The sequence below is a fragment of the Gopherus flavomarginatus genome, chromosome 3 (genome assembly GCF_025201925.1).
Source record: "Gopherus flavomarginatus isolate rGopFla2 chromosome 3, rGopFla2.mat.asm, whole genome shotgun sequence".
Lineage (NCBI taxonomy): Eukaryota > Metazoa > Chordata > Testudines > Testudinidae > Gopherus > Gopherus flavomarginatus.
The window spans coordinates 170,880,896-170,906,638 of record NC_066619.1 but is presented as its reverse complement, the minus strand read 5'-3'; the positions used below and the strand labels follow the sequence as shown (position 1 = coordinate 170,906,638).

Below are 25,743 nucleotides of genomic sequence, written 5' to 3'. Positions count from 1 at the left end.
GGAATGATGGTTCCTAATGTTACCATGCAGAAGTTGAACTTTTTGATGAATTTGTTCAGGCCTCGCAGGTCCAGGATGGGTTGTAGGCCCTCTTTTGACTTGGGGATTAAGAAGTACCGGGAATAAAACCCCTTGCCCCTTAGCTCCCTTGGCACCTCCTCTATAGCCCCAATGGACAGGAGCTTGTGAACCTCCTGGAGGATAAGTTGCTTGTGAGAGGGGTCCCTGAAGAGGGACGAGGAGGGAGGATGGGAGGGGGGTGGAGAAACAAACTGAAGATGGTAACCAAACTGCACCGTGCTCAGGACCCACGATCCGAAGTCAGCTGGGACCATGACAGTAGGAAGTGGCGGAGGCGGTTGAGGAAATGAAGTGGATCCAGAGAGGGGATTGGTAAGCTGCTCTCGGGCGCACCTTCAAAAATTCGCCTTGGGTCCCTGCGGTGGCTTTTCGGACCCGGAAGTGTTACCTCTTTGAGGACCTGACTGTCGTCTGCGATTTGGCTGGCCTCGCCTCCAGTTGAAGTCTTGTCTGAGGCGAGGCGGGGGGTAAGTGCGCTGATGGTAGGGGCGGAATGGCCTTCTCTGAGTCTGGGGCGTGTGCATTCCCAGAGAACGCATGATGACCCGGTTATCCTTTAGGCTCTGTAGCCTGGGATCCGTCTTTTCAGAGAAGAGGCCCTGCTGGTCGAATGGCAGGTCCTGGATCGTGTATTGCAGCTCCGGCGGTAGTCCGGAAGACTGCAGCCACGATATACGGCGCATGGCTACGCCCGATGCCAGAATCCTCGCTGCTGAATCTGCGGCATCTAAGGACGCCTGTAGCGAGGTTCTGGCGACCCTCCTGCCCTCTTCCAGGAGAGATGAAAATTCCTGGCGTGAGTCCTGAGGGAGCAGCTCTGCAAATTTGCCGACAGCCTCCCAGGTGTTGTGGCTGTAACGGCTCAGGAGGGCCTGCTGGTTCGCCACACGGAGCTGAAGGCCTCCAGCAGAATAAATTTTACGTCCCAGCAAGTCCATGCGCCTGGCTTCCCTGGATTTTGGAGCAGGAGCCTGTTGGCCGTGGTGTTCCCGCTCGTTGACTGACTGTACCACCAAGGAGCAGGGAGCGGGGTGTACGTAGAGGTACTCATACCCCTTGGATGGTACCATATACTTCCTTTCCACGCTGCGGGCAGTGGGTGGAATGGAGGCCGGAGACTGCCAGATGGTGTCCGCCTTCGCCTGGATCGACTTAATGAAGGGGAGGGCTACCCTGGTCGGTGCCTCCGCCGAGAGGATGCTTACTACCGGGTCCTCTACTTCCGGGACTTCCTCTACAGGAAGGTTTATGTTTTGGGCCACTCGCCTCAACAGGTCCTGATGTGCCCGGAGATCGATCGGCGGGGGCCCTGATGAAGACGTGCCCGCTACCGCCTCATCCGGGGATGAGGACAAAGACACCCCAGGGAGAAGTGGTTCTTGCACTGAAGCCTCGTCCAGAGGGGCCTCCGTTTCCCGGGAATCCTGCTGCCCCATGGTATCCGTGGGGTCTTCCTCCATACCTGAGGGGGGGGGGGCCGACTGATTGTGGCCTCTGGTGCACGACGCTCCGATGGGTTGGAGCGAGCTTGTCCCGAAGGTTCGCCCTGGGCTTGGTGGTATGCCCAGGGCGTCCAAAAGGACCATTGAGGTGGACCCTGGTCCGTGCGGGCGTGCACATCTGAACCCCCGTAAGAGGCGCTGTCCATATGGGACGAAGCGGACGAGTGCCTCGAAGGCCATGGAGGAGCCGCTGATGACTGTGGCAGGCCTCTGCGCATCCCGACGTCACTGTGCGGTGCCGGTGAACGGTACCGGGAGTCATGGCGGTACCGTGATCTAGACCGGGACCTGCTACCGGCTCGGTGCCGGGAGGTCGACCGGTGCTGTCCACTGCCGTGCCGGGATCAGCTGCGGTATGAACGTCGGTGCCGCGATCTAGACCGGTGCCGAGAGTAGTACGACGGCGACCGGGATCTTGAACGGTGCCGCGAGTACAACCGGTGCCGCAGGTAGCGGTCCCGGGACTGCGAGCGGCGTCTAGATCTCGAGCGGTGATGCTGTGAGTGGTCCCTCGATTTAGACCGGGACCGCTGCCCGGTAGTGCCTGGCGAATGCGGCCATACCATGGCGGGCTTGCCCAGCGATTGTATAACCCGCACCGGCGGTGCCGGGGGTTGGGGCAGCTCGGGCTCTGTCAATGCAATGATGTCGCATGCCGCTGAGAAGGTCTCCGGCGTGGAGGGCGCAACGAGCTCGACCCCTGTCCTCACCGGGGAGCTGAATGGCACCGGACTCAATGGTCTCTGAGGGGCCGGAGTCGACGGTGCGGCGACGCTCGGTGCCGTGGCGGATGACGGTGCCGGGCGGTCAGGTTTTGAGGCACGCTCTGACTGTGGTGCAGTTGCAGGCACCGCAGGAGCCCTGTGCTTTTTGCTCCTCGGGGAGAGGGAGCGGTGCTGGCTAGGGTGCTGCGCCGGTGCCGAGCGGGAAGTTGGAGCCCTCGCCGGCGCCGGGCGGTCCGGAGCGGAGGCGACACTTGGTCCCGGTGCCGGAGTCGGTGCCAACGGTGGAGGAGTCAGCGCTGCCTCCATCAGGATCTGCTTCAGGCGACTGTCCCGCTCTTTCTTAGTTCGGGGCTTGAACGCCTTGCAGATCCGACACTTGTCCACAAGATGGGACTCGCCTAGGCACCTCAGACAGGAGTCGTGCGGGTCTCCTGTTGGCATCGGCCGATGACAGGCCGCACAAGGCTTAAAGCCGGGTGAACCGGGCATGGGCCCCGGCACCGCGGGGAGGAAAAAGGGGCGAACCCCCGATCCTCAGTATAACTATTTACAACTATACTTACTTAACTTTATAACTACAACTAACACTATAATAACTGAACTATATACACTAGACTACAGAAGAGTGAAACGCTAGGGAGGTGGAGAACGGCTAGGCGTGCTCCACAGTTCCAACGACCGACACGGGCGGTAAGAAGGAACTGAGGAGCGGGCGGGCCAGCAGGGGTATATATCAGGCGCCATGCCGGCGCCACTCCAGGGGGCGACCTGCTGGCCCACCAAGTGTTGCTAGGGTAAAAAGTCTCCGACAAGCGTGCACGCAGTGCGCGCACACCTAACTGGAATGGATATGAGCAAGCACTCGAAGAAGAATATCTGTTCACCAGTAGTCTGATAAGAAAGTAGCAAGCCTTGTGCATTTTGTTTTCAAAATGTGATGGCCAGCAGGAAGAATCAAGAGAAATTATATTAAAAAACTTCATTATTCAATTGAAAGGTTAAGCCTTTATTTGCACATTTAGTTTTATCATTTGCAAACTAACTTTGTCCTCTTGCACTTATGCATTGCATTCCTCATATTAATGTGCAACTTAAGACAATGTGTTATATTTATTCAGCAAATATTACATTGTACAAGGAACTACACTTTTTAAACAGTAGATGTATAAATGTTGTACTTTGCTTTTCTGTAATTATTCCAGAGCTGTACTTTAAATACAGCTTCTCTAATATGACTATGTAAAAGTGCTTAATTCTGTACTATGAATGTATATTTGAAATGTACCCTTTTCTCAGTGCTTAAACTTGTAATGAAAGAGGTGCCAGAGCTCAAGTAATTTTTTTACATTCGTAACCGATGCAACAAAGCCCCGAAGTGCCAGGGCTATGAACTGCTAAGTCTAGAGGTACCAGGGCTCAGCCTTGGCAAGTCATGGCACAAATTAAGCACTGCCTTTTCTGTACTTATCAGAGCACATTACATTTTGTATTTGTCATGTGATAATATACTTTAAGAGCTTACTGTAATGCACAGGGGCAGAATTATACTTGCTATAGGAACCTTAGCTCTGAATTTACCTGGCCATACTTTTTGTTACACCCCATAATTCCTCACTGAGGCAATGACTTTGCACAAGATGAATGTTGGTGCTGAATTTGGCTCATCGTTTTTTGTATCAGTCTCAAAGGTAACAGTATATCAATAGTTTTGGGTATACATCTAGATAATATTTAGAGTCATAAGCTTCCCACAAGTAACTCTCATTAGCCAGAAAGGGAATGGTCTGCAAATACTGGAAGGAGAAAAAATCAAGTCCAATTCAATACAGCATTTGCTTTCTGGTTTTTTTCTCTGGCACTAATTCCCAAGTGTCTTCCGTATGCTTTCATTGTTCTCCCCATAGGCACAAGTCCTATAGAACTTTAAAGGGATGAATCCAGTAGGGCTCTACAGAAATTATTCTAAAAATTTACAGAATTTAACAGGGAATGAGATCACTTCAACAGTTCTATAGCGGGGATCTTATCCCCTAGAAAGACACTTCCATAAGATTCTGCATTTGTGTATACCAAGGATTGACAACCTTTGGCCCGCAGCCCGCCAGGGTAAGCCCCCTGGCGGGCCGGGCTGGTTTGTTTACCTGCCGCGTCTGCAGGTTTGGCCGATCACGGCTCCCACTGCAGCTGCGGGAAGCAGCACAGGCCGAGGGATGTGCTGGCCACTGCTTCCCGCCGCCCCCATTGGCCTGGAGCGGCACAATCGGCCAAACTTGCGGATGTGACAAACTGGCCCGACTCTGGCAGACCGCGTGCCAAAGGTTGTCAATCCCTGGTGTATATGTACCTGAAAGGAAATTTTGTGATGCACCTGATCTTCTAATGCACATAATTGGCCAAATTCAACCATGATATAATTCCATCTATTTCTCCCAAGATGAATTTGGCTTATTATATCTCAAGGAAAGTCTGATCATATTTAAGTCTCTATGTGTAGTTTCATTAATTAAGGAGGAGATATCAAATATTACATATACATCAAATGAAAGGTAAGGAGACACAAGAACCGATGCTCAGTTGCTACTGTACTTTGACTATGGTCATTAACCATATACACAATCTCTGGAATTTTAAAAAGATTAATAGATGTCCTGATATTCTGATTACACTTTCCCAGCTCCTAGTAAAGTTTGAGTACAAACCATAGACAACAGCAGGGACTTTTCTATCTTCTGGGATGCTCTCATTTCTGGCAGATTTGGAGCTCAATCATTCCCTAGGCTACCATTGCTATGGCTGGCTTCCAGGAGGAGTAAGAGAACATATAGAATCAGCCTCCTTGGGCAAACAAAGTGAGCACACACCACAGCACTCAAGTGAGTGCTAAGAGAAAGTGTACAGGTTAACACATCAGCCTATGCAACACAGACTCCAGCCTTTTGGGTAAAAGAGTTAGGGAGATGCCCAACTCCACTAGTGGTTACTGCATGTGCTACAGGCAGCAGCAAGCCCTAGTCAGGACACATTTTGTTTCTGGTCAGAGGACGACTTCATCATGTGACGACTGCCTTGTCATCCATCCCCTCCTTCCTGTGGATTCCTGTCTTGGCTGGCAGGAGTCATTTGTAGGATAAACTGGGCAATGCCTCTATACCTCTTTCTCAAACAATTTAGGGCAGAATTTAGCCCTTAACATTTAAAAAAAAAAACAAGTTGAACTGAAATGCATTTTAATTATGCAAGACAGACTTAATTTACCAGGCCCAATAACAGGATATCAAGTGGAGTTAAGTACCAGAGTGATGAGGGCAGTATAGAAACTAAAGAGCACAGAAGAGGTGGAAAAAACATGCAATGGATTTCAGTAGATGAGATTTCTGACAATGACAGGAAATGAATTAGAAACAAAGTATCTTTTACTTTTAATTGCGTCCTTTTCTTTTCATATTAACAGATATTGGTAGAAGGTGTTCTCTAGTGCCCATCACTGTAGTATCTAAGCACTGCACTGATAAACTAGCTCTGCACCAAGAAGTCCAGATTGGATATTAAGGAGTAATTCTGCTGTCCTCCCTTCCCACTTGCCAAGGGAAAGCTTTCCTAACCACAGTCTTCACTCTCATTTTAGTGGAAATTTTTTTTAATGAAAAAGTAGTTTGTGCTGTGCTGGTGGTGAGCTTTTGGTTAGTCTAATCCAGTGTTCTCAATCTTTCCAGACTACTGCACCCCTTTCGGGAGACTGAGATGAAACTTGGGGTATGCAAGAGAAATCCCTTATAAACTACTTACTTACAAAATCAGACATAAAAATACAAAAGCGTCACAGCCCACTACTGCTGAAAAACTGCTGACTTTCTCATTTTTACCATACAAATTATAAAATAAATCAATTGGAATATAAATACTGTATTTACATTTCAATGTGATACGTGAACCTGTTTTTCACTTGTGAGCCTCGACTGAAGCTGGAGCCCTGGCTGGCAGAGCTGAAGCAAGTAACTTAGCTTTGTGGGTCCCCCGGTGGCATGATGCCTCGGGCAGTTGTCCTGCTTGCCACCCCTTAATGCCAGCCCTGCACTTGCAACCCTCCCTAAACTTGTCCTGTGACTCCTCCCCACCCCGGGGTTGTAACCCCCAGGTTGACAGACACTGATCTAGATGAATTGATGCCTCCCTGAAAGAACTTTGTGTACCCCCATGAGAACATGTACCCCAGGTTGAGATCCACTGGTCTAATCTCCTCTGGAAGCTCACACCACAGCTAAACCTCCTTGCTCAAGGGGATACACTCTTCAGCTCTCAAGCCTTTTAATCTGGAATCTCTTAGCTGGGGATGCGGGCCTGAGTTTCCAATTTAAAACCAGACTTAGAAGAAAACCAAAGTGTTTTGAGGCCAGAAATATCAACCAAATTCTAGGCTCATTTTTAATCACAGCAAATCAAAATGGAAATTACCAGCCACTGGAGAGCAGATTAAAATTTAATGCAGTGCAGAAACACTGGAACTTAAAACGCAGTTACTAGAGAGGCACTTACATCAGCTGAGAAGGTGTCAAAACAAAATACCAGAGGAATGGCTGGTATTTATTATTGAGTATATTGTTCTACAACCATATAACCAGCAGGATGCTATTGGGGGTACTGAATAGGACAGGAAAACTTCCAGTGCTAGATTACACACCTTACATTTCAGTGCAAGGAGGTTTTATTGTCCATTAAACAGCTTAGACTCATAGACTTTAAGGTCAGAGAAATCACCATTTACACTAGTTTAAACTGCAAATGACCTGTGCCTCATGCTGCAGAGGAAGATTTCTTTGAACTCTTTGGCTGGTGTAGTTTTACATGCATCATCCAAAATAAACAGAACCAGTCTGGCTCTCTTCACCAGTTACTGAACACCACCGTAAACTGTATTTTCTCATCCCATGTCTCCTGCCACGCACGGGCACATTCCTTAAACTGAGACAATCATGCCATTTATGAAGCCAGTATATCACAGGTCCAGCTCTATTAGGAACTCCTTGAAAAGTCCCCCTTAGGTCTGAATACAGCGTTGGATCGCCACTGACTGAATGATAGTAACAAGTATGTCAGTACAGGAAAGTCATCATGTATCCAGGAAATGTGACTAGTTTTCCTATCAAGGTCACCCAAGAGAGAAGCTTAATTACTAGCGTACACAAAAGACAGAGGGCCATGGATGGCAATAAACAGGGCTAGATCAAAGCACAGAAAATATAGACTCAGGCCTAGGCCCCCAGCTTCTGGAGTCTCGTGATGAGTCAGAATCTCAAGTTTCTTTTAAAAGAAAAAATAGCCGTTTCAAGCCCTCATGCACACAAACAAGCTTGAAAACCTGGACTCTAATATAACCAATGCAGGGATGTTCTGCTGCAGCTGCATATAGTCTGAAATAACAGATCTGAAAGACGAATGAGATAATCCTCGCCTTAGCTCTGAAAGCAAAGCTGCCACCCCAGAAGGGGTGGGACCATGCACAGAAGCGTGGTCACAATGTAAGGGCAGGGTCATGGGAAGGGGACACGAGTGGACTGTGCTTAGGATCTAGGATTGCCATAATTCAGCCCTGGAATGAGCCCTCTAAATTGTGGGGAAATATTCCCCTAACAGGACAATCAGTCACTTCTGCCTACTTTTTAAGCAGGTATTTGAACCTGGGCTGCAAGGCCTCTTTTCCAATTGAACCCGCTTGGGGTGTGGGGATAGCTATGTGTTGGAGCAACCATTCTGCTCTTAGATATTCAGCATGCAACATGCAGAAGGGGACATAGAAAATTTTGCCAGAAGCAGGAGTTGCAGTCTGTGAGAAGAAAAGAGTTAATTTGCTTGAGAAGTCCGTGGTTCAGTCCTCACTGTGGCAGAGTGCATGGAAAAGAAAAAACCTATCTGCCTGCAATAGGCACCAGAAGCTAAGAACTATGTTACTAGAACAGACCCAATAGCATATGTGATACCATTTATTGGCAAAAATAAGGCCTTTTTTGTTTTTAAACTCTTGCACTAATATGTCTGTTTCAAACTCTTCTGCTAGTTTGAGGATACAGAAATATCAGTTCAAATCAGAGATAGCTAATGCTCTTGACCAGTAGGTGTAATGCAAATTCAAAATGCTAGAAAAGAAAGGAGGTCAAATTTAATGTGGACAGGAAACTCTGTTCAGCCTTTGCACACAGTTGCAATGGCCGACGGGGACATGCTTTGCACTGAGGTCTCAATAGGAATAAACCAGAAAATAGATCTATTTGAAATTGTTGGAAGCAAATATTTGGCCCAGTTTGTATTTGGACCAGATGATAAAATGTAAATATAAAGCTGAATAAAGGGCTTGAACTTGCAAGCTCTTCACACATGGAGCTGCCAGTGAAGCTAATGGAAGTTCTGCACTGGAAAGACTTTCAGAGGATTTGGTTCAAAAAGTGGAATGACATTTTTGCCCTGAAAAGTGACTTTCTGCTCAGTGAAAATACCACAAAAGTATTTTCCCTCCAGCTCTTTTGGAAATCCCAACCTAAATCCCTAACATTTTAAAATCCAGAATGTCTGTTTGCAAATGCTCAGCATTGCTCTGGCTAATAACGTGAAATCTGCACCATTTAAAAACCCACAGTCAGGAGTGAGATAAGACAACATGGTTCAGTGGGGTGCTTTTGATAAACAAAGCATGCCTAAAAACCAAAAGCTAAAATCCCTCAGATGGATTGCTTTAAGGCACAGCCATCAAGCCAAAACACTCAGAATTACCACAGAGACCAATATGCAGACATAGCAATGGCATCAGAGAGGAAAACTGAAGATTTCAAAGATACTGCAAGTGGTGAATTCTGTACAGTGAGGCTGTGGAGTGTTGCACATATATTCCCAATATACAAACTGAAGAGCAAGATAGAGAGCCCGAGTTACCAGGATCATGCATTAATGAGAGGGCTGCTGCACTGCCAAGTGTCAGGGTCTGACAAGGGCAGTCAAGATCAAGGGTTGAAGCAGCGTTAAACCAGAGGCCAAGAGTAACAGAGAAGTTCTTAGTCAAGTTCCAGGCTGGGGTCGATACCAATATTCAGAGTCCAATCAGGTTTCAGAGTCTGAGTCAGGAGGCGAGGTCCAAATCAAGCTGAGACCAAACCCAGGAATTCAAGAGCAGGAATGGTTGTGGTAGGTATAGGAGATCTGTGCTGTTGCCCAGACCATTCCTGCAATGCCCCTTAGGTTTATATTGGGCAGAGAACCAAACAGGAGCTATGAGGCTGGTCTCTGTCAGACCCATGGAGGTGGAACCTCCCATGGTTTGTGTCCGCAGAGGTCGTGGATAGTAGAGCACAAGCTGGTTACAGGTGGAAGTTTTTTCTGCCTGGCAGCTTACTGTTCAAGAGCTGCTGGGCCTTACCTCAGCTCAGTCTTGCTCGGTACCTTCTCCTCTGCACATGTTAATAAACCAAGATGGCTGGATTATTATTACCAGACAATATCATCTAACTGATTTTGTCTAGAATTTTGTCACTTTTCACATGAAAACGGTGTCTGACAAGTGCATCCAAAATAGACCCCAAGAGACAGCTTTGAAGCAATACTCACTGAAATTAAATTTTGCACTGGACTGTGATCAATCCCAAAATGTAGTATTGATGGTGGCATTCTCCTTCTTTAGGGCCCCTAATAGGGATGTAATGGAAGGCAATCACTTTCTTAGTCATGATGTTATATTTGTAGCGCCTCACACTGCTCCCTTCAAAGCCTGCTACATCCAAACCACTGCTTCTTTCTGGTGGATGAAGTCTTGTGACTCCAGCCCCTCAAGACCATCTTCCATGGGGCCCTTGCTCTCACCTCCAGGAATATCTTTCCATTAGCTCCAGATGTCTTTCACTGATCTTTTCTCCAGCAAGCCAAGATTTAGATAGCTTTCTTCACTTACCATCAGTTGAGCTCCATCTAATTTTTTCGTAGCTGATGGGAAGTAGGACGAATGTGGTGAGCATGACCATATCCCATAGAAGGTGATTTCCCTCCCCCCACCCCCACAACATGAAGCATTTACAAAGTTTTATTTTGTGGGCTGCCAACCTCAAAAGCCCAATAAAAAAAGGAACTCTTATTTCAAATCCCTCTATGGACTCACTTCTTCCATGATGCCCACAAGAAGTAAGTCAATTACTAAGAACATAAGAACGCACACTGGGTCAGACCAATGGTCCATCTAGCCCAGAATCCTGTCTTCCAACAATGGCCAATGCCAGGTGCTTCAGAAGGAATGAACAGAACAGGTAACCATCAAGTGATCCATCATAATAAATAATAATAATAAATATATCATTCTAGCTATTCTCTCCTCTGGGTTTCTCAGTGCCTGTCCTCTATACCGTGTCTGTGATGTGTAGCTTGAAAACTCTTTGGAGGTAGAGCATGTTTATAATTTGTATCTTTTAGAAAGAGAAGCATGTTGTTGGTGCTTAACATTAAATAACAGAAACATCACTGGGGGATTCACAAGGACCTCTAGACAATAGGAAAGAATCCAGTAAGGGGCCCTGCATCCTTCATTGACCTTTGGGGGATCCCTCGGTTTTGGATCTTTTACAAACCCCAACGTGCGAAACCTACTAAAACTGGGTTTCATGCATTTTTTTTTAACTGGGTAGAGAGCTTGCAGGTGGATAATAATATTGTATCCAAACATTGACACTTTCCACCACAATCTGAGACAAATGTGAATACTCTGTGTATTGCAGTGTCTGTGCACAACATTAATAGCTGAGATAAAGATGAACACAAATGGGGAGAGGGCAGAGGGAAGCAGTACAACAGTGAGTCAGCACATTCTCACACATTAGCCTGATCCTTGCTTTTGAACTCTCTGTGAAATGACTAATATCCCAGACAAAGTCAATATGTGCAATCAGAACCCCATCCAGCTCTGCTTATTTAAACAATATATCACCTTGTATTAGGGCCTTCTTTTGCAATATAAGCTATTTATTTCAATAGCATATTGTGGAAGGCATCACTGCAGTTTTCTTAAATTACTCCAGTTAAAGCTGAGAAAGGAGAAGGAGGTCTATATAGTATTTAGAAAGACACAGATCTGTATGTCTATACAAATGCAAGAAGTATGGGTAATAAGCAGGAAAAACTGGAAGTGCTAATAAATAAATACAACTATGACATTGTTGGCATTACTGAAACTTGGTGTGATAATACACACAACTGGAATGTTGGTGTGGATGGGTATAGTTTGCTCAGGAAGGATAGACAGGGGAAAAAGGGAGGAGGTGTTGCTTTATATATTAAAAATGTACACACTTGGACTGAGGTGGAGATGGACATAGGAGATGGAAGTGTTGAGAGTCTCTGGGTTAGGCTAAAAGGGGCAAAAAACACGGGTGATGTCGTGCTGGGAGTCTACTACAGGCCACCTAATCAGGTGGAAGAGGTGGATGAGGCTTTTTTCAAACAACTAACAAAATCATCCAAAGCCCAAGATTTGGTGGTGATGGGGGACTTCAACTATCCAGATATATGTTGGGAAAATAACACTGCGGGGCACAGACTATCCAATAAGTTCCTGGACTGCATTGCAGACAACTTTTTATTTCAGAAAGTTGAAAAAGCTAGTAGGGGGGAAGCTGTTCTAGACTTGATTTTAACAAATAGGGAGGAACTTGTTGAGAATTTGAAAGTAAAAGGAAGCTTGGGTGAAAGTGATCATGAAATCACAGAGTTTGCAATTCTAAGGAAGGGTAGAAGGGAGTACAGCAAAATAGACACAATGGATTTCAGGAAGGCCGATTTTGGTAAGCTCAGAGAGCTGATAGGTAAGGTCCCATGGGAATCAAGACTGAGGGGAAAAACAACTGAGGAGAGTTGGCAGTTTTTCAAAGGGACGCTATTAAGGGCCCAAAAGCAAGCTATTCCGATGGTTAGGAAAGATAGAAAATGTGGCAAAAGACCACCTTGGCTTAACCACGAGATCTTGCGTGACCTACAAAATAAAAAGGTGTCATATAAAAAATGGAAACTAGGTCAGATTACAAAGGACGAATATAGGCAAATAACACAGGAATGCACAGGCAAGATTAGAAAGGCAAAGGCACAAAATGAGCTCAAACTAGCTATGGGAATAAAGGGAAAAAAGAAGACTTTTTATCAATACATTAGAAGCAAGAGGAAGACCAAGGACAGGGTAGGCCCACTGCTCAGTGAAGAGGGGGAAACAGTAACGGGAGACTTGGAAATGGCAGAGATGCTTAATGACTTCTTTATTTCGGTCTTCACTGAGAAGTCTGAAGGGATGTCTAGTATAGTGAATGCTTACGGGAAGAGGGTAGGTTTAGAAGATAAAATTAAAAAAGAGCAAGTAAAAAATCACTTAGAAAAGTTAGATGCCTGCAAGACACCAGGGCCTGATGAAATGCATCCTAGAATACTCAAAGAGTTAATAGAGGAGGTATCTGAGCCTCTAGCTATTATCTTTGGGAAATCATGGGAGACGGGGGAGATTCCAGAAGACTGGAAGGGGGCAAATATAGTGCCCATCTATAAAAAGGGAAATAAAAACAACCCAGGAAACTACAGACCAGTTAGTTTAACTTCTGTGCCAGGGAAGATAATGGAGCAGGTAATTAAAGAAATCATCTGCAAACACTTGGAAGGTGGTAAGGTGATAGGGAATAGCCAGCATGGATTTGTAAAGAACAAATCGTGTCAAACTAATCTGATAACATTCTTTGATAGGATAACGAGCCTTGTGGATAAGGGAGAAGCGGTGGATGTGATATACCTAGACTTTAGTAAGGCATTTGATACTGTCTCGCATGATATTCTTATAGATAAACTAGGAAAGTACAATTTAGATGAGGCTACTATAAGGTGGGTGCATAACTGGCTGGATAACCGTACTCAGAGAGTAGTTATTAATGGCTCCCAATCCTGCTGGAAAGGTATAACAAGTGGGGTTCCGCAGGGGTCTGTTTTGGGACTGGCTCTGTTCAATATCTTCATCAACGATTTAGATGTTGGCATAGAAAGTACGCTTATTAAGTTTGCGGACAATACCAAACTGGGAGGGATTGCAACTGCTTTGGAGGACAGGGTCAAAATTCAAAATGATCTGGACAAATTGGAGAAATGGTCTGAGGTAAACAGGATGAAGTTCAATAAAGATAAATGCAAAGTGCTCCACTTAGGAAGGAACAATCAGTTTCACACATACAGAATGGGAAGAGACTGTCTAGGAAGGAGTATGGCAGAAAGAGATCTAGGGGTCATAGTAGACCACAAGCTTAATATGAGTCAACAGTGTGATACTGTTGCAAAAAAAGCAAACGTGATTCTGGGATGCATTAACAGGTGTGTTGTAAACAAGACACGAGAAGTCATTCTTCCGCTTTACTCTGCGCTGGTCAGGCCTCAGCTGGAGTATTGTGTCCAGTTCTGGGCACCGCATTTCAAGAAAGATGTGGAGAAATTGGAGAGGGTCCAGAGAAGAGCAACAAGAATGATTAAAGGTCTTGAGAACATGACCTATGAAGGAAGGCTGAAGGAATTGGGTTTGTTTAGTTTGGAAAAGAGAAGACTGAGAGGGGACATGATAGCAGTTTTCAGGTATCTAAAAGGGTGTCATCAGGAGGAGGGAGAAAACTTGTTCACCTTAGCCTCCAATGATAGAACAAGAAGCAATGGGCTTAAACTGCAGCAAGGGAGATTTAGGTTGGACATTAGGAAAAAGTTCCTAACTGTCAGGGTAGTTAAACACTGGAATAGATTGCCTAGGGAAGTTGTGGAATCTCCATCTCTGGAGATATTTAAGAGTAGGTTAGATAAATGTCTATTAGGGATGGTCTAGACAGTATTTGGTCCTGCCATTAGGGCAGGGGACTGGACTCGATGACCTCTCGAGGTCCCTTCCAGTCCTAGAGTCTATGAGTCTATGTAGTCTATATTATATTTACTAAAACAGAGGATTATGGTGATGCTAATGCTGTATTAAACTGTCCTGATAAAGAATATATTTTCAGAATTAGCCTATTCACTTTGCCTGTCATATAATGCACTCTTAAGTCTGTTTTACAAATCTATGCCTGTGCTCTGACTTCTCTTTAAATCAGGCACCTCAGTAAAAGAAATGTTACGTGGCTTCTGAGAATTGAATAGAAAGAAGGTGCCAAATATGTAGGCCATAGCCCAGGTTTGCAAATATTTGTCAGTCAATGGATCTGATTGCATACACCAGAAATAATTCAACTGAAATTAGTGGATGTACACCAGCACAAAACAAGTGAAATAGGAGAATCAGCCTCTAAGCAAATACAGTCTGTGCTTTTGCTGAAATCGCTGGACCTTAAGGAAACTAGGATACCCTGCAATCTTGCTGATCTGAATTCTGGATTTTGCTAATTGCCTTTGTTTGATGTTACAATGAGAATTTCCAAAATCTAGGATTCCAATCAGTTGATGCATCGTGACTTCATCAGAACCCTGCACTCCTATTGTTTGCCTCTGCACTGCTGTTTATAAACCAGGGATACTTTCAGGACATTTATATTCAACTATATTTTCACACACAAATACCCAGTTTATATCCTACATGTAAACAACTTTTAAAACTGTGATGTGAACTTGGATTTTTCCTTTACATTCTGTTGGCCTTGTCTACATGAGAAAATTATATCCGAATTTTAAGTGCTATAGCTATAGTGGAATAACTCCCTATGTGGATACTCATATTCCAGAAAAAGAGTGCCTACATGGAGTTATTCCAGTCAATTCCTCCTTATTCTCCATTGCCACAAGTTAGCTCACAAGCTATGTGGCCTTCTGGTGATGCTCCAAGTGCAGGAGCTGGGGAAAGAAGGCCATTTTCCATCTCTTCCCCCTTTGCTCAAGTTTCTTAGAAAACACCTGTGTAAACGTTGTTTACTCAAACTTTAAGGAGCAGTCAAGAATTTGACTCTGAGTCTAGTGCTAAAGCCAACTGGTCTATTTATGCACTAAGATTCCAACTCTCACTCAACTCACTGTGAGTCTTTCCATAGTTGATTCCAGCGCTATGTTTATTAGTGCATGACCACAAATGCACTGAGGTTACAAGTACAAATCATCGTGTCTGATGTATTAAAAGCTGACAACTTCCCTTCTCCCTCCATTATTGCAATTCTTAAAATTGATGTTTTACCAATTCATTGAACAAAATGGGTGGAATTGGATATTTTGGTGCCTGTAGCCCAAGACACTGTCTAAGCAGGCTGCATCCCTGGTTTCACTTATGGAATGGGCAACAGTGTTTGCCTAATTCACAAATTTGAAAGTTTGGCTGCTGACAGGGGCTGAGCCTTTTCTCCTTGTGTACACAGCCAGGTATGATCCTTTCATACTGAACACGAGTGCATTTGAAAGTCCACCTGAAGAACGTACCAGCATGCAAGCCATGTCCATGCTAGCAGAAAACATAGCAAACAAGGGCCAGATTCTCTCTTCGTTCTGTAGCTAATGGGACTACTCAGAATAAGGGACTACTCAGCATGAGTAATGGGGAGACTCTGCCCCTAAGTCAATGGCTCCAGCTCCAAGCAGCAGTAAATACCACCAAATAGGGCACTATGGTAGCCTGCTCTGATACCACCCCTTTGTGCAAGATGCATAGCCCAGGAATCCACCACTATTGCCCCATGTGTCGGATAACAAGAGAAGGGCAAGATCTAGTTCTCCACCTACATAAAATAAAGAGCAGACAGCATGATTAGTTCAGCCATCAGAAAGCAGTGCTGCTGTGCTCTGAGCTTTAGTACATATAGGGGGGTGTTTTCCAAAGGCTCAAAGACACCACAGAGCACAAGTCCCGCTGACTTTCAATGGGACTTAGGGACGGAGGCGCAGAAGTCCCATTGAAAGTCATTTGGGGTTGTGCTCCCAGGTCCCCTGGATACTTTTGAATATCTCCCCCAGAATACACACAGGCTAGTAGCTTTTGACCCTAGTAATAATGCTCAGTATTTATACAGAGCTGCATAGTCTCAAAATACTTTACTGCCTTTAGATAATTAACCTTCAGCATCAAATACTATGAGCCACCTTTCTTACCCTCGTCCTCACCCCCATACCTGGCCCAACCAGGAGCGTAAGGCATACTCTAACTTATACTGGCTCCTGTGCCCAACTGAATGAATGCATATGCTGCAAAGGCTAAACTGGCTTATTCTGTTATCGTCTCTCTCTATATTAATAACAACTTCATCACCAATCCTAGGCTAAATGCAATGTATGGACAGCACATGAAAGGTGCTTATTCTTGTTTTACGTGCTTCATATTGCTGAATTGAGAAAGACAAGATCCAACATTAAAAAAGATTTTCAAGCTGCTAAGAGAGGAACAGCATGTACATGCATTTCAAATTTAATGGTATACACCTCCTTTGATTTAGTTTTTGGCACAGTCACTTAGAATATGCAATAAAAATACCTGTGGCTGGCTGGTGTCAGCTGACTAGGGCTCACGGGCTTGGGCCGTGAGGCTATAAAATGGCAGTGTAGATGCTCAGTCTGGAGCCTGGGCTCCAAAGGGGGAAGTATCCCAGAGTCTGGGCTCCAGCCCAAACCCAAACATCTACACTGCAATTTTAAAGCCCCAGAGCCCAAGTCAACTGCATGGGTTTTTTGGTGCAATGTAGACACACCTTTCAGGGTCTAAGGGTATGTCTTCAATAGCAACGTTAAAGCGCTGCCGCTAGAATGGCTTGTGTTAAAGGCACTGCCCTAGCATTAATTCCGGGCTCTGCCCCAGACTTCCTGTGTAATCTTGGGCAAGTCATTCAATACATCTCTTATACCATCTTCAATATCTCAATTACCATCTTCAAAATAGAAACCATAATCCTTCGTCTATTCACATTCTAAATTCTTTGACACAGGGACTGTCTCTTACTATGTGTATCTATAGGGACAGATCCTCAACTGATGTAAATTGGCATAGTGCTGCTGATTTCCAGGGTGCTATGATAATTAACATTAGCTGAGTATCTATTCCAGAGTTCCTCACTCAATGAGGGGCTGATCTAGATTGGGAACTCTGGGTGCTACTATAATGCAAATAGTAAATGACACTACTTTTGATGGTTCTTTGCACTGGAGATTATCTGAACATGACAAAATGCAAATATTCCTGTGCTTGTTTTACCCCCCTTCCCAAACCTATTGGCTTGTAACTGAAATGTTTTCACAAACTCAAAACTCTGTCTGCTTTGATTATAGTAAGGTGCAATGTTAGGTCCTTACTGGGGGGTTCTGATTGTCAAATTTCAGAAAATAAGCAGCTGAGTGATCCTACCTGTCCACGATGCATCTGAATGAGGTAGCCGGTTACCTCCTTACAGCAACTAGTATCTGCAGCATGTCCAACAACAACCAGAGCAGCAAGATTCTAATAGTGCAACATGCCTGCGTGGACAAGTTTTTTCAGCAGCTTCAGCTCAGATCGAAACTGACTAGTCACTTTTACTCTATAGTAAGTGCTGCTGGCAAACTCTTCTGCACAGGAACTCTGTGCTACCGCAGCTACCAGAGCTGCCGGCCTGTCTGTTCTTAAATGAAAAAAAGATACAAAGAAGATCAAAGAGAGAGAGAGAGACACACACACACACACAAAGGGAGGAGGGGGATGGTGGAAATATGTAGAGAAAGGGAATGGTATATGTAGAACAAGGTCCAGAGACAACGGAAGATGACAAAAACTAGGGAAATACACAGAGTAAGATGACAAACCATAGTCCAAAACCTGTCTTTAACCAATGCTAGTATCCCAAATAGAGGCTGCATCAATGATTATGCACTGCAGACTAGATATGGCTCACAGTTCTCTCACAAATAATACAATGTCAATTTGTCTAATGCGGCACAGTCTTTATTCTGCAGTTCATGTGTTTTAGTCCAAGTCTCTAGTGATTGAAATTTAATGGCATCTTGCAGCTGTTTGGAGTCCTATGGACAATTAAGTTGATTTGAGTCAGCTCCTAGCAGACAGGAGTCCACAGCACAAACAAAATCACCAGAAATTAGTACTAACTAGATAAAGTCTGCAAAGTGCTTGAAGGGCAAAAAGCAATAAAATAATAAGTAACAACTTGCACTCTTGTTGACAGTCAGCAAACGCCAGGGATTGAAAGGGCATTGGAAAGGTAAGTCTTCCAGGACAGGAGCGAGGCACATTGGTGGAAGAGTGTGTGGGAAGCCTTCATTGCCACTGTCCACCCGGCACTACTTGGATGGGTGAACAGATGACTTCAGTCTCCCAGGCTGTCGAAACGACACCCTGTGTAGGCACAGTGGGCCAGATTTTTCAGAAGAGCTCAGCATCCACAATCTAGCTTTTCAAACTGAATTGAAATCCCATTTGGACACTAAAATACGTGGCTGCATTTTCAGAGCGTAGTACCTTGGGCACTAAGGTCTTTTGAAAAATCTGGCCATAAATGTTGCAATGGGAGATACTAAATCCTGGGCAATTTTGAAATCTGGCCCTTATTCAATTATGTATATGGGAGCTGAGCTCTTTTGCAAATCTGGCCTCATCTGTGGGTGCTGAATACTTGAAAATCTGGCCTGAGCTCTATAAAGAGTCTGAAAGTTCACTAGAGTCAGAGGTGGAAAATATTTTAGATAGTGTGTCTATTGACAGAACAGTTCTTTGTGAATTCAGTGTTTCAACTGTTTTATTCTGCAGTCTTCCCAAAGTTTTAATTTTTCTTTTTGCCCTGACGTTGATTAGAAAACTGTTTGGCAGCTTTGCTTGTACACCATCAACTCACTACTGCCTTCCAGTGGAATGTGAAATGACTCCCATACGATATAAGTGTGTAAAACTTTTTGAATCTTTCAGAATAAAAAAGTATGTTCTGGGTGTAACATATTGTTGTTGTTGTTGTTAAAAATGGATGGACATATTTTGGACACCAGGCAACGGAAGCAAGTGATCACTGATAGACAGATTTCAGTTTCTTTTCGACTTTTCTCCATGCAAACAAAGCATGCTAACTCTGTGGCTGACCTTTTTGTATGTTTGTTTTACCCTCCTCCCCATCTGCGCCACATACTTAGAGCCAGCTCTGCATACTAGCACAAAGCTACTCTCTTTCCATCACACCATTGGGCACAGTGCAAAGTTCACCATTTTATCACAGTGATGGTGATGACATAGTATAGTTGATCTCACTCTTGCATTACTGACACCGACTGCCAATATTTATCTTGACCATTTGGAGGAAAAAGTTACACTGTGTTTCACCCATCTGTTGAGTCTTGTCTAAGCCTTGGGACTCTTGGAAAAGGGACTATCTTTCTATAACATGTCTGCACAACACCTAGTATAATAGGACCTGACCTGGTTGGGGCCTATCAGCACTAGTGAAATATATACTATAATAATTTGGAGTTTTCCACATCATCCATCAGGCCATGTACAATTTTTGTTAAAACAGAATTTAATTCTAAGTTACTTATTAAGTTCTGAAACAGCAAAAGAATGACGCAACAAAAAATTAGCTGTTGTCTGCCTATACTGATCACATATGTGATGTACAAACAGAATAAAGTCAAACAAAGTAACACATATACTTGGCACTTTAGAAGGACCAGTTTCACAACGCTGAAAACAATTATGAACTAAATCAGTTGAGAGGGAATTTAAACAGAAAATTGTTACTGATAATTTGGAACTGTTTAAGAACATTTTACCAGATATCACAATCGAGAAAGAGGCGACACTGCTTAAAAAAAAAAAATTAAAAAAAATCAACTTGGGTGTGATGCTGTATGGAATTTGAGAGACACTTTAGGATAGTATGAATACCATTATTAACATCTCTCTTCTTGTTCTTTCTTTTTTCTTTATAATAAACCTTTAGTTTTAGACACTAAAGGATTGGTTGGCAGCATGGTATTTAGGATAAGAGCCAAACCTCTCCTGACCTGGTAACGTGGCTGTAGTGTAGACACGGCCTAAGGAAGAAAAAGAATCCTAACAATGGTACGGGTTTATTACTAAATGAATATGATACAATTGTCAATAATAATATACAAAAGGAAGAAGAGTTCAATAAATACTTCTGTTCTGTATTTGGGAAAAAATAGATATAGTCATATCATGAGATGAAGAAACATTTTCCATTTCAATAAGAACTCAGGAGGATGTTAAACAGCAGCTACATTTTTAAACAGCAGATCTGGATACACTGCATGCAAGAGTTTCAGAAGAGCTGACTGAGGAGCTCACTGGACCGTTCATGTTTATTTTCAATAATTCTTGGAACACTGAGAAATTTCCAGAAGACTGGAAGAAAGCTAATGTTGTGCCAATATTTTAAAAGGGTAAACGGGATGACCTGGGTAATTATAGGTTGGCCCCGGAATCCCTGAACCACCCGAGCAACACATACGCACACACACATACACTGCAATACAGACATTAAAACACAGAGTCAGGTTCATCCAATAATCCATAATTCCAATGTCTTCAACAGATCATTTCACTGAGGTCAGTTTGGCCCCACTGTCTCTTCCTCTTGAAGAGTCAATTAGCCCCTTGCAATTCTGGGGTCATATTTTTTCCCAGTGTATTTACATTTAATTAATGTTTGCTCGACATTTACAGAGAAGGTATTTATACATACAAATGCTCTTTCACTGGGCATAAGTTTCATATCCTAGAATACATTAAGAAGTCAGATATTATAATCAAGATATTAAATTTGAAAAGCTCATAACAGGATTTTTTTTAAAAAAAATGTTCACTCAGTTTGCAGACTTCAGATGCTGCAGCTACATAGCAACAGATCTTGAACATCCTTTGCCTGCTGTTTACACTCTACTTCTCTCCACCAAGGGATAGGAGCTCCTATGCACAGGTAAGATCTGGTCACCATTTCTTCATTGTGTGACACCGACTCCCTGCAGACTCTTTGTCATGTCACTATTCTTCTAGCCAAAGGGTAGACAGTACTCCCTTTGAAGTCCTTCTGTCCTGCTTTTTAATCCATAAATGGGGCTGATGGTAATCAAAATAATTGAGTCCACACAAGGGCTCAACCAGTTGCTTTTGCTAGCCTGGGGAGATTAGAAACAAACTCAAATATAGGTTGATCTGACATCAGAGCTTATGTGAGAACTAGCACTGCACCCTGTTATTATTAGTAGTAAAGTAGCACCTGAAAGCCTCAGGCAGGATCAGGGAGTCCTTGTGCTATGTGCTTTATAAACAGAATAAAAACAGTCCCTGTCCCAAAGAACTTAAATTGAAGACTAAAAAACTAGATGCAACAAGTGAGTTTGTCGAATAGGAGACAGAAGAGGAGGAAGGGTGAGGGTAGCAGTGACAAGATAATGTGGTTACATAAGGCTAGCTAGTGCCTACAATGAAGTCAGATTCAGCTGAAAGTTTGTTTTAAATCTTGACCAATGCTAATTTCCATTTTAAAATAATAAGCCATAGGTGGAGATTAAAATGTATATTTCCATTTTTGAAAAATGTACAACTTCTCCCCAGACCTAATCTTTTTTTAAATGATGGATTATAGAGTCTTGCTATGCGCGCTTCCTACAGACTCTGTACTATAAAAAAAAAGCTATCATAGCTCCATGAATGCTAATGAGGTTTATCACTGAGAGCAATAAGAACAGAAACCGCAGCTCTGCTCCCGAGATGGCCTTCAATATTTTTAATTTCCTATGTAGGAAGGTACTCTACACATCCCAATTACCACACAGCCATAATTCCCTGAATTCCTAGCTCAAAGTCAACCATCCTCCATCTTCTCCAAAGTATAACAACCATGAAAACAGAAACAGTACAGCCAGATGCAAAAATATCAATTATCCTTTTTTCTCCAATCTTATTACTATAAGTCAGCAGAGTTAGTATATTGGCTTAAGGAAGGGTTATGATACAAGCCTTCATTAATGGCCAGATTGTGACGTGGGATCATGTGGCAGTGCAAAAGAGGAAAGATGCACAAACCACTCCCTTGCACCCTGGTGCCAGCTACCTGCACTGCAGGTAGCAGTACAGGGAGGAGAATACCTTCCAAAGTGACTTCCCACCTTGTACACACAGTGGCGGGTGGGTGGAGCCTTGGCTCTGTCCTGTCATACTACAGCAAGCATAGTTATGCAGGTGCACTGTGAAACCCCACTGGAGGAGTAAAGACCTGGCTAAGGGTACTTGCCCTGAAGGTAAGGGAAAAACAGAGGCAAGATTGTGACTGGGAGGTACAATTTGCCTTCCCGTCTGTTCCTGTGGCAGCACAACAATGCACTGCCACTTGCTCAGGGCTCATGGAAAAACCCTAAGTAATTGAGCCCAACGTGGACATGGCAACTTTAGTGAACATGACTTCAGAGTAATATATTAGCCATACCAGAAATCATGACTAGGGCTTCCTGTTTGTCATGGAGGTTGCAGAAGTCATGGATTCTGTGACTTCATGCAAGTCATGCAACCTCTATGACTTCTGCAGCAGACAGTGTGGCTGATCACAGGGCCGCCCAAGCAGCTGGCTCCAAGGCCAGCAACAGCGGCCTCTGCTGGAGTAGCTCTGCAGCCAGCCGCACCAGCCGCTGCTCGCGGTCCCGGGAAGCTGGCCCTGGGCAGCTGGCTCCGGGGATTGCCCGAGCAGCAGCTGGTGTGGCAGGCCCCAGCGACCACCCGAGCAGCAGTCCCAGGGGGTGGCCAGAGAAGCCACTATCGGCGGCCCACTGCAGTAGTCCTGTGGTGGCCGGAGCAGTCGCTGTCGGCAGCCCCTGGCAGTGGTCTCTGGGCAGTCCCCAGCAGCGGTCTCCAGGTGGCCCCTGGCAGCGGCTGCTGGGAGCAGCCACTGTCAGCAGCCCCCGGCAGCGGTTCCCAGGTGGCCAGAGCAGCCACCCCCAGCAGCAGTTCCTGGGCAGCCAGAGCAGCCGCTCCACTCAGCCGTGACCCCCGGGGCACCCACCCCAGTAGTGACCCCCCCCAGTAGTGACCCCTCCCAAGATTTAGTCATGAGTATTTATAGTATAAGTCAGGGGTCCGCAACCTTTCAGAAGTGGTGTTTCAAGTCTTCATTATTTATTCTAATTTAAGGTTTCGCATGCCAGTAATACATTTTAACCTTTTTAGAAGGTCTCTTTCTATAAGTCTATAATATATAACCAAACTATTGTTGTATGTAAAGTAAATAAGGTTTTTAAAATGTTTAAGAAGCTTCATTTAAAATTAAATTAAAATGCAGAGGCCCCCAGACCAGTGGCCAGGATCCAGGCAGTGTGAGTGCCACTGAAAATCAGCTCGTGGGCTGCCTTCAGCATGCGTGCCATAGGTTGCCTACCCCAGGTATAAGTCATGGACAGGTCATGGGCTGTGAATTTTTGTTTATTTCCCGTAACCTGTCCATGACTAAATCATAGTCTTAATCATGACATGTACTCTTTTCTTTTCTGCCCCCCATTTTTCACTATCTCTGGCTCAAAATCTTTGTTGTCGTTGTCCCCGTTACACTCTGGTAACTGTGATCATTATAGGTGCAAATTTACTTGCAGTAAAGTCCTACCAGGGCAAAAACTACTGTTCTTTTACCCCGTCCCCAGAAGGAGTGAACTAAGAGGGGCTTCTTCAGTTGTCAAACAAAGGCTTGGAAACACACTGCTCATTGGAGATGAGATTCCTGACCCAGCAGCTAACTTCAAGCAGCAAATCATAGGCCAGACCTTTCTCTCCCTGAAGTCAAGGGAAGCAGGATCAGGTTCTGCATTAATAAGGACCAACAGGCCCACCGGACATAACAAACACTTAATTTATATCACAGTAGCACCTAGTGGCCTCAACCAGGTCAGGGCTCCACTGTGCTAGGTAGTGTATAAACATAATAAGCGACAGTCCTGATCCTGCAATGAACTCTATGTGAGTGCACCGATGTTCACACTGAACCCAACTGAAAACAGAAATCTGCTCCCACAGAGTTCACTAGGTGACTGCAGCCTAACAAATTACTAGTCTGCCTGCATTATCTCCCTAGTCATATTGCTGCATTAGAATTTAATGAGACTGTATCTATTTATTATAGGCAGGAACAAAGAATAATCTCCTTTGTTCATGGTATTTGCTGATTGTATATGAGAGATGTTAAGGATTGCCAGGTTGCAAAGGGTTGATAACTGTAAATGTATTATTAGAAACACTAACAGAGGGAAAAAAGAATACATCAACCTAAGTAAAAGTGGTACATTGTTAAGGTTTGATTAAAAATTGAAACTCATGAGTGGTATATTGTGCAATACCTGAGAGTAGTCAAAATTCATGACTAACATAACAAACTAACTGCTAACAACAGCTCAAGCATGCTCATATACACTTGTTGTTCTTAACATGTGGGACTGACCTTTAAAAAAGAAACTGATGAGTGACTGCTCCTTGTACCTAATGCATTTATCTAGGGCAGTGGTTCTCACCCAGGGGTCCAGGGCCCCCTGGGGGCACACGAGCAGGTTTCAGGGGGCGAGCATTAGACTTGCTGGAGTCCAGGACAGAAAGCCAAAGGCCCACTGCATGGGGCTGAAGCCCGGGGCTCTGAGCCCCACCACCCAGGGCTGAAGTCTAAGGCCATGTCTACATCTAAAGTTTTGCAGCGCTGGTTGTTACAGCTGTATTAGTACAGCTGTATAGGGCCAGCGCTGCAGAGTGGCCACACTTACAGCAACCAGCGCTGCAAGTGGTGTTAGATGTGGCCACACTGCAGCGCTGTTGGGCGGCTTCAAGGGGGGTTCCGGGAACGCGAGAGCAAACCGGGAAAGGAGACCCGCTTCGCCGCGGTTTGCTCTCTCGTTCCCGGAGCCACCCAGCAAACCGCAGGGAAGGAGATCTGCTTGCTCTGGGCTCCGGGAACGAGAGAGCAAACCGGGAAAGGAGACCCGCTTCGCCGCGGTTTGCTCTCGCGTTCCCGGAGCCACCCAGCAAACCGCAGGGAAGGAGACCTGCTTGCTCTGGGCTCTGGGAACGCGAGAGCAAACCGGGAAAGGAGACCCGCTTCGCCGCGGTTTGCTCTCGCGTTCCCGGAGCCACCCAGCAAACCGCAGGGAAGGAGACCTGCTTGCTCTGGGCTCTGGGAACGCGAGAGCAAACCGGGAAAGGAGACCCGCTTCGCCGCGGTTTGCTCTCTCGTTCCCGGAGCCACCCAGCAAACCGCAGGGAAGGAGATCTGCTTGCTCTGGGCTCCGGGAACGAGAGAGCAAACCGGGAAAGGAGACCCGCTTCGCCGCGGTTTGCTCTCTCGTTCCCGGAGCCACCCAGCAAACCGCAGGGAAGGAGACCTGCTTGCTCTGGGCTCTGGGAACGAGAGAGCAAACCGGGAAAGGAGACCCGCTTCGCCGCGGTTTGCTCTCTCGTTCCCGGAGCCACCCAGCAAACCGCA

At 45.0% G+C, this 25,743-nt stretch overlaps 1 protein-coding gene across 3 annotated transcripts in view; it reads right to left on the bottom strand.

Annotated features, from left to right (window-relative positions):
• ELOVL6 (ELOVL fatty acid elongase 6) overlaps positions 1-25,743 on the bottom strand; it is a 125,213-nt gene that overhangs the window by 87,393 nt on the left and 12,077 nt on the right. The window contains exon 1 of one of the 3 annotated variants that reach the window (XM_050944070.1): positions 17,643-17,723. The exons of the other annotated variants lie outside the window; for them this stretch is intronic. The gene's annotated coding sequence lies outside the window, so the exon portion shown is untranslated. Of the gene's footprint in view, positions 1-17,642; positions 17,724-25,743 lie in introns of those variants that run through there. 3 annotated transcript variants of the gene reach the window in all.